The sequence below is a fragment of the Arachis hypogaea genome, chromosome 5 (genome assembly GCF_003086295.3).
Source record: "Arachis hypogaea cultivar Tifrunner chromosome 5, arahy.Tifrunner.gnm2.J5K5, whole genome shotgun sequence".
NCBI lineage: Eukaryota > Viridiplantae > Streptophyta > Magnoliopsida > Fabales > Fabaceae > Arachis > Arachis hypogaea.
This window is the reverse complement of record NC_092040.1, coordinates 38,583,894-38,598,957: the sequence shown is the minus strand read 5'-3', so window position 1 is coordinate 38,598,957 and position 15,064 is coordinate 38,583,894. Positions and strand designations below refer to the sequence as shown.

The window sequence follows — 15,064 nt, the reverse complement described above, 5'->3', positions numbered from 1 at the left end:
AGTACAACAACTCAACGGGAGGTGGCGCTCTATCCCGATTCTTAGCAGGAGCGCATAAGATCTCTTCCCTTCTATGCTACTTTAAGAAAGGAAAACAGTTCGAATGGACGACAGAATGTGAGCAAGCCTTCCTAGACTTCAAGAGTTCTTAGGACGGCCACCTATCCTATCTCGGCCACGAGAAGGAGAGCCGCTCATATTATATCTCGCAGTAGGGAGCCGGGCAATAGCCTCAGCACTAGTTAGAGAAGACGAACATGGGCAAAAACCCATCTACTTCATTAGCAAAGCATACAGGGATCGAGCTGAACTACCAGAAAATAGAAAAGTTTGCCTACGCTCTGATCCTCACATCCGGTGGCTTCGCCCATATTTCCAAGCGCATACCATTAAAGTTCGGACCAACCAACCATAAAAGGATATTGCAGAAAACAGATCTAGCAGGAAGAATCCTACAATGGGCAATCGAGTTGTCGATTCGACCTCCAATACGAGGCGCGACAGTATCAAATCGCAACACCTGGCCGACTTCATCGCAGAATTTACAGACATCCCGGAAATCCCCATAGAATGGAACATATAGTAGACGGATCCTCGAATAAAACAGGAAGCGGTGCGGGTGTGATAATGAAAGCAACCAAGGACTCAACTTGAGCTCTCCTTAAATTCAGATTCCCGGCCTCAAATAACCAGGCAGAATACGAAGCACTATTAGCTGGTCTGAAGCTGGCTAGGGAGGTTGGAGCTCGGAAACTCAACATCTACAGTGACTCACAAGCCATTACCTCACAAATAACAGAAGCTACCAAGCCAAAGATCCGACCATGAAAAAATATTTGGATAAAACCAAAGAACAGCTCGGACAACTCGGGGAATATAGATCACCACATACCTCGTGAGCAAAATGCCCGAGCTGACGCCCTTTCAAAATTAGCCAGCACCAAACCAGGGGGCAACAACAGAAGCCTCATCCAGGAGGTATTACAGAACCCGTCAATAGCGAAAGAAGAAAGATCCTAGCCATAATAGGTCGGGATCAAGGATGGATGACCTCCATAATAAACTACCTCAAAACAGAAGAACTCCCTACAGATGAAAAGGAGGCAAAGAGGCTAAAAAGGGAGGCACAGTACTACACTATCATAAACAACACGCTGTACAAAAGAGGGATATCAACACCTTTACTAAAATGCGTACCAACTTCCAACACAAAGGAAGTCTTGGAGGAAGTACACAGTGGCATTTGTGGAAATCATCTCGGAGCGCAAGCTCTCACCAAAAAGATACTCCGGGCGGGATTCTATTGGCCAACTCTACAAAAGGAGGCTACAGAATTTGTAAGGACATGTCCACCATGCCAGAAGCATGCCAACTTTCACATTGCCCCACCAGAAAAGCTCATCAGCGTGACCTCACCCTGGCCATTTGCGAAATGGGGACTCGACCTTCTCGGACCCTTCCCACAGGGATTGGGACAAGTAAAATTCCTCATAGTAGGAGTAGACTATTTCACAAAATGGATCGAGGCAGAACCCCTGGCCAACGCCACCGCTCAAAGAAGTCGAAAATTCCTATATAGGAACATTATTACGAGGTTTGGGGTACCATACTCCATCACCACGGACAACGGTACCCAATTTACAGAGGCAGGCTTCAGAAAATTGGTGGCCGACTTGAACATAAAACACCAGTTCACCTCCGTCGAACATCCCCAAGCCAATGGACAAGCCGAAGCGGCTAACAAAGTCATATGGCCGGACTAAAGCGGAGGCTACAAGAAGCAAAGGGAGCCTGGGCCGAGGAACTTCCACAAGTCCTATGGGCGTATCGAACAACCCCCCATTCTACTCCAAACGAATCACCATTCCGACTAGCATACGGAGCGGAGGCAATGATTCCAATAGAAATCAAAGAAGGATCTCCCCGAGTAGTCCACTACAATGAACAAGCAAACTCCCAACTTCAGAGAGAAGAGATCAACTTGCTACCCGAAATCCAAGAAAGAGCTCGGATCAGGGAAGAAGCTCTAAAGCGACGAATGGCTTCCAGATATAATCAAAAGGTAGTGCCGAGAAGTTTTGCAGAGAATGATCTCATCCTAATCAGAAATGACATTGGAACAACTCGACCCGGAGAAGGAAAGCTGGCAGCAAACTGGAAAGGACCCTACCAAGTCATTGAAGTACTGGGAAGGGCTACTACAGACTGTTCGAGCTTGATGGACGAGAGCTTCCTCGATCATGGCAGCCTGCAACCTAAGAAGGTACTACAGTTAGAAAAGGTAAAGGATCTCACTAAATGGATGCGCTCTTTTTCCTGAAAAGGTTTTTTAATGAGGCACCATGTCGAGACCTAAATCATACCCGACTTAAAGGAACAAGAAATTCCCACATGTATATATTTGCATTTTTCTTTGAATAAAGTTTATTTAGATATTCTACAAGATTCCAAGACGCATTAATCTGAAGTATTCATCATCCGATTATAAGCAACAGGTCGGCAGAAAGTGAAAAACAAATTCACTGTGCGACCACGATAAAGACAATCGTCCGATAAAGGTGAAAACACGATTCACCCAAAGGATGATCTAAAGACGCCAACCATTTTCTACAAATCGGCAAAGATGAACACAGAATAATGTAAGAAGTTATCGAAAGCAATCCAAAAAAAGAACCTGACGAGGTCTTACAGATAGCTAATATAATAACTTAAAGACTGGCCGACGTTCAGAAGTCGGACCAAGTCAACCCAAGTTATAAGTAAACCCTGGAAAGAGATCTGGCCAACCCTATTAAAGAGGATTATTTTAACTTAGAAGGGCCTGACATAACAAAGTCAGCCCAAAACTAAAAGTTATACAAGTAGTCCCTGAAAGAGATCTGACAAAGATCCAAGAAAGAGGACTACAAAAAATAACTTAAAGGAGACCGATATAACCAAGTCGGACTCCTACCATTAAAAAGTTATCAAAGTAATCCCTGGAAGAGACCTGACAAAGGTCCAAAAAAGAGGATTACAGAAATAACTTAAAGGAGACCGACATAACCAAGTCGGACTCCTATCACTAAAAAAGTTATACAAGTAGTCCTGAAAGAGATCTGACAAAGATCCAAGAAAGAGGACTACGAAAAATAACTTAAAGGAGACAGATATAACCAAGTCGGACTCCTACCATTAAAAAGTTATCAAAGTAATCCCTGGAAGAGACCTGACAAAGGTCCAAAAAAGAGGATTACAGAAATAACTTAAAGGAGACCGACATAACCAAGTCGGACTCCTATCACTAAAAAAGTTATACAAGTAGTCCCTGAGAGAGATCTGACAAAGATACAAGAAAGAGGACTACGAAAAATAACTTAAAGGAGACCGACATAACCAAATCGGACTCCTGCCACTAAAAAGTTATCAAAGTAATCCCTGGAAGAGACCTGACAAAGGTCTAAAAAAGAGGATTACAGAAATAACTTAAAGGGGACCAACGCAAAAGAACCACCAAGAAACAAGTTGGACCTATAAGTCACAAACTTCAAAGGATCCAAGCTACAAACAATAAAACAAAGCAATCCGAAGAGGTCGAAATACAAGATTTCAAACATCAGTAGAAAACTGAAAAGATACCAAGTCAAAAAACTACCTCTGTTACTCCACAAAAGTTATAAGGCCCGGAAGGCCACCAAAACCTACCGTGAAGGGAAAGCGAGCTACCTTTTGTTTTTCAAATAAAAAGTTGCTAAACAAGCAACTAGAAAATGTCAATGAAAAGTTTAAAAAGCCCACAAGCCAGGCCAACTATACATCCAGAAAGAGATCAGCAAACATCTGGAGCCTTCTTGGCAGCGTCAGGACAAGGGGAAGGGGACGAGTCTGAAGGGGGACGACATCTACGGTTCCATCATCCCGGTTCAGAATCTGGCAATCCGGATCAGATGTAATGGGAGGAACAGAGGAGGTCGACACCTTAAGAGAAGGCACTGGGGAGGATCAGCCTCATCATCATCCTGGTCATCAGGGACAATCTTACCATCCCTCACGACATTGTCCAGGATGATGAGAGTCAAGTCGGCATCAGGAGCAACAACCCGGAACTGTTCCATCAGGTTCTCGGAGGCAGCAGTTACGCTACCCACAAGGTGACCTTGAAGCTCACCATAATTAACCCGAGCTGTTTCCAAATCTTCCCGAAGATGCATCAATTCCCTATAAGCCGAGACATAGCTATCCTTATGTTTCAATGCCATGTCTTTGGCCAGCTTCAAAGAAGCAGCAAGGGCAATAGAGCTGGCCTTCTCACCCTCCAGCTCTTTCTCCACCTTCGCCAACTTCACCTCCAACTCCTCCTTCAGACCATTGATTCGATCAAATTCTGACTTGGCCTCTTCCATAAAAGATTTTGTGGCATGAATCGGAATCCCCTGAATTGTTCAGAATATAGCGGCACCCATATGAGCCATCTTCACACTACTTTTAGTGATAAAATCCATATGCTGAAGAAGAGAAACATCGTCCATAGAAAGCCCACCATAGGGGGCAATTTGCTGGTCGACAAACTCGATAGCATCAAAATCTGGGGCATCCAGGTAAAGGGCTCGGATGACTTTTGCTTCTTACAAGGAGGGGCACCAGGAGCTGCAGCAGAAGATTGCGGAGGATCGACCAAGCGAACCCAAGGAATAGGAATTGCTTTCCTCGGCCCGGGAGAACTAGGTACAGGAGGTTTAACTGGAACCTGGGAAGATCCCTCTCCGGCCGCCTTGGCCGAAATGTTTAAAGCAGCAGTTGCCTTCTTCGCCTTCTTGAAGGCCTTCATAGAGTCATTATTTTTCGACATCTCTGAAGAACACAAAATCAACCACAAAAGACAAATTACAACATAGAAGAAGAAAAAAGCTCGGAAAGCAAGTATAAAATAAAGCAGACAGTACCCAAAGCAGCCCAAACCAAAGATGGATCACTCAAAAATCTCTTCGTATCCAGATGGGGAGGCTTCCCCCACAAATCTTCAAGAACAACTACAAAGGCCTGCTCAACCTCACTAAGCATTTCCCATATGTAACGCAGCACTCTTACATTCTTTTGCCACTCTAGAGGAAAAGCAGGCTCGTCATTTTCATCAAGAAAAAAGGGGCGGGCTCCCTCGACAGCTCGAACTTTAAAGAAGTAGTTCTTGAAGTCCTTAAAGGACTCGTCATACATCGCAAACACTTTATGGCCCTGGGCGGACCGGAAAGAAACCCAAGAAGCCTTCTTTTTTGAAGAACCGCCAGGCTTGGCAGAAACAAACAAATAAAGAAACAGAGTCTGGGAAGGTGTTAGATCTAGTTCACGGCAGAGAAGTTGAAAAATTTTAATAAAACCCCAGGAATTGGGGTGAAGCTGGGATGGAGCTATATTACACGACCACAACAGGTCGGTTTCAAAAGCAGTAAAAGGAAAAGTAACATTCAACTGGCTGAAAAAGTATTCATAGGCATAGAAGAAGGGACGCTCCCTCTCAATGGAAGTCGGAAAGCAAACCCTCTCATCAGAATCAGGAGCAACAAGCTCGTAATCCCCCTCGCGAGCATTGTCACCACAATCCTATGACGCTTCCTCAGCTCTGTGCAAAATTCAGCATCCACAACGGAAACACACAACAAAACAAGGGAGTCCAGCCAATCGGACATCCCCTCGAGAACTCTGGAAGACATCTCTACAATGTTATTGCGAGAAGACATGAGGCCAACTAAATCCTACAAGTAAGAAAAAAAGATAGGGGTTACTACAAATATCTCGGATAGGGAGAAAACAACTCGGTCAATACTTCTCAGATGATGAAACCACGAAAAGGAAAACCCCAAGACTCAAACCAAAGTCCTGGGGCATCCTTTGGAGGCAATAACAAAGCAAGGATTCAAGAAATTTCTACAGCTTACGCCCCGGCACTCATCAGAAAGAAAATAAAGTCTCAAAGGAAACAAAGGAAACACAAAGTCACCATCTTTCTACAGTCTATCAGCAAAAAGCATTATCAAACATAAAAAATGCCAAGCAAAAAATCACCAAAGACGCAAACTTTTTCAGAATCAAGCAAAAATCATCATCAAAGGCGCAACCAGAAGCGACGACAACATGCAAAAGCCCTAAGAAAAGATTCAAGCAACGAGAAAAGCAAAAGACTCGCACCAAAAAACGAAGAAAATCCAGAACACGCAAACAATCAGGCATGGTAAAAACAGAAAGATCCCAACTTTCTCTGAGCAAAATTCAAACTTTCTACCGACATATAAAAGAACAGAGGAAGAAAAATCGAACCTGGAGAAATAGAAGAAAAATCTCGAAAGGAGAGCCGAAGAGCAGAAGCAACAAAGCCACCCCTAGAAGCGAAAAACCGCAAAGATAGAAGGAGAAAATCTGGTAATCACCCCTCTTCCACAGAGAGCAATGACAGAACAGACGTTGCAGGAAGAAGTTACGAAAGAAACAGAAAATGAGAGAGTAAAGGGAGAAGTTACGAAGAAAAGCGAAGAAGAGAAACCATTTTTTGAGAAAATTCAAAATAAAAGCTAGGAGAAAACGGGGCAATTAATACCAATTAATGAAGGTACTAAACCCTTTTACGTTCCCAAAGCAAAGCGCTGATATAAAAACGCGCGCCTTTAGAGGAAAACGTTCTACATTCAAAAGATTCTACAAAAAGAAGAAATCGACAAAATGCTTGAGTTCGGCTTCGTCATGAAAGGACCGAAGTCAAAAACTCGACCTCAACAGAAAGACCGAGCTCAAGCAGGGGCACTGTTCATACCCTGGGTTGAGCTGTCCGACCCGGGATGTTCGACAGACAAAGCGACCGACCTCTTCAGGTCAGGACAACCCGACCTCTCCTCAAAGAGCTCGGCCAAGTCACAGCAAAGCCCAAACGAAGGGCCCAAATAGAGGAACGCGCCCCAAATCCAAGGGCAGCCCAAGCCCATAGAGATAAAGGCAGTTCCCTTAAAGATGACCTCACTGAAAGATAAAGATAAGATAAGATAACTAACTTATCTTATCCGCAAGAGGCCACATCTCACCATTATAAATACACTGGAGCACCCAGGTATAACTCATACTCTGATTCTACTTAATACCTGCTTAATACCCTTGCTAACTTAAGCATCGGTCTCTTGCAGGTACCCCCCACCCTCCGGGGACGAAGGATCAGCACCACCACCAAGTCCAACAAGTCGGACACACCAGCTCCGGCCGATACCCACCTGCCGGACATGTCGGTTCTGACCAACACAGACGATCTCATCCAAGATCGACCTACAGTTTCAGGTAACTCTCGGAACAGGTTTTATGAAGGATGGATGTGAGTGGTGAAGAGAATGGTAAGATTTGATAGGTGTGGGGTTTTTGGGGAAGAGGTGTTGAGGTGATTGGTGAATGGGTGAAGAAGAGAGAGAGTGGTGGGGTAGGTGGGGATCCTGTGGGGTCCACAGATCCTGAGGTGTCAAGGATAAGTCATCCCTGCACCAAGTGGCGAGCAAAATTGCTCTTTCTGCCAATCCTGGCGTTAAACGCCGGGCTGGTGCCCATTTTTGGCATTTAACGCCAGCTTGGTGCCCATTCCTGGCATTAAACGCCAGTCTGGTGCCCCTTTCTGGCGTTAAACGCCCAGAATGGTGCCAGACTGGGCGTTAAATGCCCATTTGCTGCCCTTACTGGCGTTTAAACGCCAGCAAGGTTTTCCTCCGGGGTGTGCTGTTTTTCTTTCTGTTTTTCATTCTGTTTTTGCTTTTTCAATTGATTTTGTGACTTCACATGATCATCAACCTACAGAAAACATAAAATAACAAAGGAAAATAGATAAATATAGCATTGGGTTGCCTCCCAACAAGCGTTTCTTTAATGTCAGTAGCTTGACAGTGGGCTCTCATGGAGCCTCACAGGTACTCAGAGCAATGTTGGAACCTCCCAACACCAAACTTAGAGTTTGAATGTGGGGGATCAACACCAAACTTAAAAGCTGGTTGTGGCCTCCCAACACCAAACTTAGAGTTTGACTGTGGGGGCTCTGTTTGGCTCTGTTTTGAGAGAAGCTCTTCATGCTTCCTCTCCATGGTTACAGGGGGATATCCTTGAGCCTTAAACACAAAGGATTTTTCATTCATTTGAATGATCAATTCTCCTTTGTCAACATCAATCACAGCCTTTGCTGTGGCTAGGAAGGGTCTGCCAAGGATGATGGATTCATCCACGCACTTCTCAGTCTCTAGGACTATGAAATCAGCAGGGATGTAATGGTCTTCAACCTTCACCAAAACATCCTCTACAAGTCCATAAGCTTGTTTTTTTGAATTGTCTGCCATCTCTAGTGAGATTCTTGCAGCTTGTACCTCAAAGATCCCTAGCTTCTCCATTACAGAGAGAGGCATGAGGTTTATACTTGACCCTCAGTCACACAGAGCCTTCTTAAAGGTCATGGTGCCTATGGTACAAGGTATTGAGAACTTCCCAGGGTCTTGTCTCTTTTGAGGTAATTTCTGCCTAGACAAGTCATCCAGTTCTTTGGTGAGCAAAGGGGGTTCATCCTCCCAAGTCTCATTACCAAATAACTTGTCATTTAGCTTCATGATTACTCCAAGGTACTTAGCAACTTGCTCTTCAGTGACATATTCGTCCTCTTCAGAGGAAGAATACTCATCAGAGCTCATGAATGGCAGAAGTAAACCCAATAGAATCTCTATGGTCTTAGTGTGAGCCTCAGATTCCCATGGTTCCTCATTAGAGAACCCATTGGAGGCCAGTGGACGTCCATTGAGGTCTTCTTCAGTGGCGATCACTTCCTCTTCCTCCTCTCCAAGTTCGGCCATGTGGGTCATGTTAATGGCCTTGCATTCTCCTTTTGGATTCTCTTCTGTATTGCTTGGAAGAGTACTAGGAGGGAGTTCAGTAATTTTCTTGCTCAGCTGTCCCACTTGTGCCTCCAAATTTCTAATGGAGGACCTTGTTTCAGTCATGAAACTTTGAGTGGTTTTGATTAGATCAGAGACCATGGTTGCTAAGTCAGAGTGGCTCTGCTTAGAATTCTCTGTCTGTTGCTGAGAAGATGATGGAAAAGGCTTGCCATTGCTAAACCTGTTTCTTCCACCATTATTGTTGTTGAAACCTTGTTGAGGTCTCTGTTGATCCTTCCATGATAGATTTGGATGATTTCTCCATGAAGGATTATAGGTGTTTCTATAGGGTTCTCCCATGTAATTCACTTCTTCCATTGAAGGGTTCTCAGGATCATAAGCTTCTTTTTCAGATGAAGCGTCCTTAGTACTGCCTGGTGCAGCTTGCATTCCAGACAGACTTTGAGAAATCATATTGACTTGCTGAGTCAATATTTTGTTCTGAGCCAGTATGGCATTCAGAGTATCAATCTCAAGAACTCCTTTCTTCTGATTCGTCCCATTGTTCACAGGATTCCTTTCAGAAGTGTACATGAATTGGTTATTTTCAACCATTTCAATGAGTTCTTGAGCTTCTGCATGCATCTTCTTCAGATGAAAAGATCCTCCAGCAGAGCTATCCAATGACATCTTGGACAGTTCAGACAGACCATCATAGAAGATACCTATGATGCTCCATTCAGAAAGCATGTCAGAAGGACACTTTCTGATCAATTGTTTGTATCTTTCCCAAGCTTCATAGAGGGATTCACCTTCCTTCTGTCTGAAGGTTTGGACTTTCACTCTAAGCTTACTCAATTTTTGAGGTGGAAAGAACTTTGCCAAGAAGGCATTGACTAGCTTTTCCCAAGAGTTCAGGCTTTCTTTAGGTTGTGAGTCCAACCATATTCAAGCTATGTCTCTTACAGCAAAAGGGAATAGCATAAGTCTGTAGACCTCAGGGTCAACCCTATTGGTCTTGATAGTGTCACAGATATGCAAGAATTCAGCTAAAAACTGATGAAGATCTTCCAATGGAAGTCCATGGAACTTGCAATTCTGTTGCATTAGAAAAACTAATTGAGGCTTAAGCTCAAAGTTGCTTGCTCCAATGGCAGGGATAGAGATGCTTCTCCCATAGAAGTCGGGAGTAGGTGCAGTAAAGTCACCCAGCACCTTCCTTGCATTGTTGGCATTGTTGTTGTTTTCGGCTGCTATGGGTTCTTCTTCTTTGAAGATTTCTGTTAGGTCCTCTACAGAGAGTTGTGCTTTAGCTTCTCTTATCTTTCGCTTCAAGGTCCTTTCAGGTTCAGGGTCAGCCTCAACAAGAATGCTTTTGTCTTTGCTCCTGCTCATATGAAAGAGAAGAGAACAAGAAAATATGGAATCCTCTATGTCACAGTGTAGAGATTCCTTGAGGTGTCAGAGGAAAAGAAAAATAGAAGGAAGAAGTAGAAGAATTCGAACTTATCAGGAAAGATAGAGTTCAAATTGTGCATTGAGGAGGAGTGTTAGTCCATAAATAGAAGGATGTGAGAAGAGGGGAAGAAATTTTTGAAAATAAATTAAAAACATTTTAAAAACATTTTGAAAAATTGAAGAATGATTTTCGAAAAATTATGATTGGGAAAGAAATAAAGTGATTTTTGAAAAAGATTTTGAAATTATAAATAAAAAAGATATGATTGAAAACTATTTTGAAAAAGATGTGATTAAGAAGATATGATTGAAAAGTTATGGTTTTAAAAAGATGTAATTGAAAAGATATGATTGAGAAACAATTTAAAAAGATTTGATTTTTAAAATTAATGACTTGGCTAACAAGAAAAGATATGATTCAAACATTAAACCTTTCTCAATAGAAAAGGCAACATACTTGAAATGTTGAATCAAATCATTAATTGTTAGCAGGTATCTTTGAAAATGGAAAGAAATTGATTTTGAAAATATATGATTGAAAAGATATGATTTGAAAAAGATTTGATTTTGAAAAATTTTGAAAACTTGAAAAAAATTTGAATTAAAAACAAAATCTTCCCTCTTGTGCCATCCTGGCGTTAAACGCCCAGAATGGTATACATTATGGCATTTAACGCCCAAAACTCACCCCTTTTGGGCGTTAAACGCCCAGCCAGGCACCCTGGCTGGCGTTTAAACGCCAGTTTTCCTTCCTCACTGGGCGTTTTGAACGCCCAGCCTTTTTCTGTGTAATTCCTCTGCTGTATGTTCTGAATCTTCAATTCTCTGTATTATTGACTTGAAAAGACACAAATTAAAAATTTTTGGATTTTTAATAATGAGGAATAATCAAAATGAAACTAAGATCAAATAAACAATGCATGCAAGACACCAAACTTAGAAGTTTGTATACTAATGACACTAACAAAATGAGAATGCATATGAGAAACAACAAAACACTCAAGACAAGAGAATTTAAAGATCAGAACAAGGAAATCATCAAGAACAACTTGAAGATCAATTAAGACACATGAATGATTTCGAAAAAAATGCAAGAAGAACAGAAACATGCAATTGACACCAAACTTAAAATGAGACACTAGACTCAACTAGAAATATAGAATATTTTTTGTTTTTATGATTTGTAATTTTTTTGGATTTTTCTCAAAAATTGAAAGAAAATAAGGATATCAAAATTCTTAATGAGAATTCCAGGAATCATGCAATGTTAGTCTAAAGCTTCAGTATAAAGAAATTAGACATGGCTAGCCAAGCTTCAGCAGGACATTACATTCAAGAGCTAAATTGATGAGAATCAATCAGCTTTGGTGATGATAAGAACATCACCTTGAAACACTAGAATTCATTCTTAAGAACTCTGAAGAAAAATACCTAATCTAAGCAACAAGATGAACTGTCAGTTGTCCAAACTCAAATAATCCCCGGCAACGGCGCCAAAAACTTGGTGCACGAAATTGTGATCATCAATGGCACCATCAACATGGTACGCTCAATTGCAATCTCAACTCTTTATCACAACTTCGCACAACTAACTAGCAAGTGCACTGGGTCGTCCAAGTAATAAACCTTACGCGAGTAAGGGTTGATCCTACGGAGATTGTTGGTATGAAGCAAGCTATGGTCATCTTGTAAATCTCAGTCAGGCAGATTCAAATGGTTATGGATGATTTATGAATAAAACATAAAACAAGGATAGAGATACTTATGTAATTCATTGGTGAGAATTTCAGATAAGCGAATGGAGATGCTTTGTCCCTTCCGTCTCTCTGCTTTCATACTGTCTTCATCCAATCCTTCTTACTCCTTTCCATGGCAAGATGTATGTTGGGCATCACCGTTGTCAGTGGCTACAGTCCCGTCCTCTCAGTGAAAATGTTCAACGCGCTCTGTCACAACACGGCTAATCATCTGTCGGTTCTCAATCAGGTTGGAATAGAATCCAGTGATTCTTTTGCGTCTGTCACTAACGCCCAGCTTTCAGGAGTTTGAAGCTCGTCACAGTCATTCAATCCTTGAATCCTACTCAGAATACCACAGACAAGGTTAGACCTTCCGGATTCTCTTGAATGCCGCCATCAATTCTAGCTTATACCACGAAGATTCCGATTAAGGGATCCAAGAGATATCCACTCAATCTAAGGTAGAACGGAGGTGGTTATCAGGCACACGTTCATAGGTGAGAATGATGATGAGTGTCACGGAGCATCACATTCATCAGGTTGAGGAACAAGTGATATCTTAGAACAAGAATAAGCCGAATCGAATAGAAGAATAATAGTAATTGCATTGATACTCGAGGTACAGCAGAGCTCCACACCTTAATCTATGGTGTGTAGAAACTCCACCGTTGAAAATACATAAGAACAAAGGTCTAGGCATGGCCGAATGGCCAGCCTCCCAAAGAGGGTTCAATCATAAAAACATGATCAAAAGATCTAAAGATCGAAAGACAAAAATACAATAGCAAAAGGTCCTATTTGTAGAGAACTAGTAGCCTAGGGTTTACAGGAATGAGTAAATGACATAAAAATCCACTTCCGGGCCCACTTGGTGTGTGTTTGGGCTGAGCATTGAAGCTTTCATGTGTAGAGACTTTTTTTGGAGTTAAACGCCAGCTTTTGTGCCAGTTTGGGTGTTTAACTCCCATTCTTGTGCCAGTTCCGGCGTTAAACGCCAGAATTCTTGAGCTGACTTGGAACGCCTGTTTGGGCCATCAAATCTCGAGCAAAGTATAAACTATTATATATTTCTGGAAAGCCCAGGATGTCTACTTTCCAACCCAGTTAAGAGCGCGCCAATTGGGCTTCTGTAGCTCCAGAAAATCCACTTCGAGTGCAGGGAGGTCAGAATCCAACAGCATCTGCAGTCCTTTTCAGCCTCTGAATCAGATTTTTGCTCAAATCCCTCAATTTCAGCCATAAAATACCTGAAATCACAGAAAAACACACAAACTCATAGTAAAGTCCAAAAAAGTGAATTTTAACTAAAAACTAGTAAAAATATAATAAAAACTAACTAAAACATACTAAAAACAATGCCAAAAAGCGTATAAATTATCCGCTCATCATGAATCTCCTTGTGACTTTCAAGAACCACCACCATATGCCTATGATCCATACCCTCAACATGACTCTCAACCATACTCACAAGCCTCTTTTCACCAACCACCTTCATATGACCCTAATCCATATCCATCCTACCAATAACCATATGAGCCATATAAACCACACATAGAGCCACCACCACTCCAACATCAACATTTTCAAGAGCCACCCCTCCATATTATTACCAAGATGAACCACCTCCAATATATGAAAATTTCCAACCACAAGATGAATACTACTTTCCACCACAACCTCCCATGGAAGAATACTCATGTCCTTCAATCCAAGAGCCCTATGATCCTACTCATGATATCCAAGAGGCACAAGAGTCAAGGGATCGTCTCAAGGAAGCATTCGATCAATTTCAAGCAACCATGGAGTGTGTTGTGCAACAAGTGGAAAGAATGGAAAATATTGAACCACCACAACTCTACCAAGAAGAACTACCTTCCTACTATGAACCCTTCCCCCAAATTGATGAACCCTTCCACCCACCCCAATCTCTAATGGATGAAACCCTTAGTGTTCTTGTTCAAGGGCAAGAAGAGATGAAAAGGGATGTGCAAAATTTTCTGGCCGCCTTGGATGCGGTAACAAATCAATTAGCCTCTCAATGCTTGAACACTCAAAGAACTTCCATGGCTACATGTGGAGAATCGAATGAAGAACATAGCACGAAGGAGAGATTGGAAACTCCGATAGGAAATGAGGGAAGTTGCTTTGTGTTGAAACAATTGGAGGAAGCTAGGATTATCGAAGAAAAGGAAGAAATGGTTGAAGACTTAGGAGATGCGGAACCTCCATGGGAACCTAGAGTTGAAGAAGACCCCCCCAAGAAGATTGAAATTGATGTTGAGGAGGGATGTGCACAACCTCCAAAGCATATTCCATATGAAGACTTGGATGGGATAGAACTAGAATTAAGTTCCCATGGTAATGAAGGGCAAGCATCGAATTCTAGTGGTGGTAGATCCTTTGAACTTGAAGAACCTTCTCCCGATGAGATGGAGAGTAATGTGGAGGTAAATTTCTCTCACCCTCCCATTTATGAATTGAGTAAGGAAAAAGGCTTAGATAAAATTATTGAACAAATGATTGAGATTAAGAGATCTTGTGAGAAGGTAGAAGTCCTTAGAAATAGAAGGATGGGAGTGGAATACGCTTTGTCAAGAACCTTGGAATCATTTTTGCCTAGGTTGCCATCTACTCCTTCACTTGAGTGGGTAAAACTCATTTCTATTAGCTTTATTGTCCCACTTAAGTATGGCTTGCTTGAAACGGATGGTCAACTTAGGGAGCTTTGTGGGATGAAGCATAAAAGAAAAATGTTTTGTGGTTGGCGTTGCAAATCAAGGCTCATTATGGTTGATACTTCAAACATGAGATATAAAGGTTGGAGTAGTGCTCAACTAGATGGGTCTAGGAGGATTGTTGGCCACTATATTGAGAATTCATCATGCCTACCACCCGGATGGACTAATAATGATGATCAACTTCAAGACAGGTGTGAAAATAAAGTGTGGGATCCCGGATCGCACAAGGAGAATCAATTTTGGGAGCCCCAAGCTTGTGAAGAACTCCATCAAC

General features: G+C 42.1%; 1 non-coding gene across 1 annotated transcript; it reads left to right on the top strand.

The window, feature by feature from the left end:
- The first annotated feature begins 9,599 nt into the window (after window positions 1–9,599).
- Window positions 9,600–9,707, top strand: LOC112804395 (small nucleolar RNA R71). The gene has a single exon (XR_003203001.1). It is a non-coding gene; the product is annotated as a small nucleolar RNA R71 (small nucleolar RNA).
- Window positions 9,708–15,064: the final 5,357 nt, after the last annotated feature.